The following is a 2,599-nucleotide window of genomic DNA, read 5'->3' as shown; positions in this document are numbered from 1 at the left end:
CTTTTGGAAAGCGTCTGTTTCATTTTCGAACAGCTCTTGCTGTCGGAAAGTTGTTTACTGTCAGAATTTCCTTTCTTGAAACTTGAATCCATTGGTTTGAGTTCTACCCTCTGGGGCAGGAAAAAACAAGCTTGTTTCCATCCTCCATGTGACAGCCCTATAGATATTTGAAGATGACATATCTCCTCTCAGTCTCCTCTAGGCTAAACATCCCCAATTCCTTCAACCGTTCCTCATAAGGCTTGGAGAGCCAGTGTGGTGTAGTGGTTAAGAGCGGTAGTCTCATAATCTGGGGAACCGGGTTCACATCTCCGCTTCTCCACCTGCAGCTGCTGGGTGACCTTAGGCCAGTCACACTTCTTTGAAGTCTCTCAGCCTCACTCACCTCACAGAGTTTTTGTTGTGGGGGAGGAAGGGAAAGGAGAATGTTAGCCGCTTTGAGACTCTCCTTCGGGTAGTGATAAAGCAGGATATCAAATTCAACCATTCTTCTTCTTCTTGGTTTCCAGGCACTTGTTCATCTTGGTCACCCACTGCATACCTTCCAGCTTGTCAACTCCTATCCTGGAGAACGAATCCTCAAAGAAGACTTCTCCCAAATGGCAGGCCATGTGGACAGTTCAGAGGATAGCATTACAAGCCTGAGATGATTCCTCCTTTCTTCCACTAGGCCCAGCAGACTGAACCAGGTAGACCAAGAGGTGCAAGGTCACCAGACAAAAACTGAAGGACAGGCAGACAGATCCACTGATATTAGTAAGTTTGTTTTCCGGACCTTATTCCAGACAGTGTTGTAAATAATACATGGGTTAGAAGCAGCAGCAACCCTGCAGCTTTTGAGCAGCCATTTTGCAACTATCCTTCATTAACTCTTAGCCTACCGCAGCAGTAAAAGTAAACAGAACCTTCAATGTATTTTACAGGGAGAATAGTCATTTTGTAACAGACTGCAAATCCTAGTCACAAAAAAATACTATTTTGGGTGGGGGCTCAGCTTTATAGTTCTGTTTTGAGCAGGAAGGGAGTCTTGGTGCCAAACTGCAGGTTAAGAAAGGGAAATAATCTCTTTGCCCAAGAAACTGCGACTCCCCTTACCTTACCGCATTATTTTCAATGAACTTTTGCTTTTTCTTGCTCCCTCACTGTCTTTCTCATTTCCCCAAATTCCCAGCTTTCTTTCCATGCTGTTTTCTTCTTTTCCCCTGCCTCTTCCTGTGTTAATTCTTGTTTTCTCTTTCCTCTTTCATTTTGGGGATAGACAGTATACTGGCTGCTTGTGCGGGGGGGGGGGGTCAGAGCTTTGACTAAACCCTACTTACACTCCCATATTTTATCCCCCCAATGTCCACATAAGAGTGTAAAAAGATGGTGACTTACAGCGCCACCCTATGCTTGTCTACTCAGAAGCAAGCCCCATTCAGTTCTATGGGACTTATAGATAAGTTGATACAGGATTTCACGGGATTCAATCTCACGGACTGCTTAATTGGGGTTGAGGAGCTCAATGGGGCTTACTTCTGAGCAATCCTCTACGCACTTTGGAGTAAGAACCACTGAATTTAATGGATCAGACTCCTAAATATATATGCATATACTGTAATTAACCAAGTAATGTGGAGAGGCGGGGTTTGAACTCTCTAACCCCTACACTAGCTGTCCACAGAAAGTTATCTTACACTCTCAACCATTTATTTGGAAACCTGAAAATTTAATTTAACTGGGAAGCTTAACTGGGACCGACTGAGCTCAATGAGACTTTATTTCTGAGCAACCCTCTGCGCACCACGCAGTAAGAACCACTGACTTTAATGGATCTAACTCCTAAATATACGTGCAAAGTCCTGTGTTATAGGCCAAGTAATGTGGAGAGGCAGGTTCTGAAGTCTCCCTTAGCTAACCGCTACAGCTCCATTGAAAGATATCCACTCTCTCAACAATTTACGTATCTCGAAACTTGAAAGTTTTGCTTCTAAGGATGCCTAGAAAGAGGGACACCTACGCTTCCCTTTCGGGTTTTTCCCTGCATCTCCCCCATCCCAGCCGCTCCAGGGAAGCATTGCAGGGGAAGAGAGGGGGGGTGGCACAGACCAGCCGCGCACGCCCCGATCTTCCAGGTAGAGGTGTTTCGTTTTTCGAAAAAGGAGGGAGCAAAGCCTCGCCAAGCGGGCACCGACGGGAGGGGCGGGGCGGGGGAGGGGTTGATTGACGGTTCCCATAGAAACCCCGGGATGCCCCCGCCCCCTCCGCACTGGGCGGCCAATCCGCGCCCGCGCCCGGGTCCAGGAGGCTGCTTGTGCCATTAAAGAATATGTAGGCAGGCGAGAGGCAGAGAAGGCTTTGGAGGAGTCACGTTGTGGTGGTAGTGGAGGGGGGGGGCGGGGGGAGAGGAAGAAAAGGGAGAGGGGGGGTTGGGGAGGAGGAGGAGGTCGGACGGGGTGGGGGGAAAGGAGCTGCGATCCGCTTACACAAAGTTTTGCTCGAACAAGCTGTCTTAATGGTTCCTGCGCGGCGGCGAGGAAACCTGATCGGCTGAACGCCAGCCGGGTGGCGGGGCAAGGAGGAGGAGGAGGAGCAGGAACGGTGTGTGTGTTTGTGTATT

Source organism: Podarcis cretensis (assembly GCF_951804945.1).
Source record: "Podarcis cretensis genome assembly, chromosome: 1".
NCBI classification, from domain to species: Eukaryota; Metazoa; Chordata; class Lepidosauria; order Squamata; family Lacertidae; genus Podarcis; species Podarcis cretensis.
Note: the sequence above shows the minus strand (reverse complement) of the source record.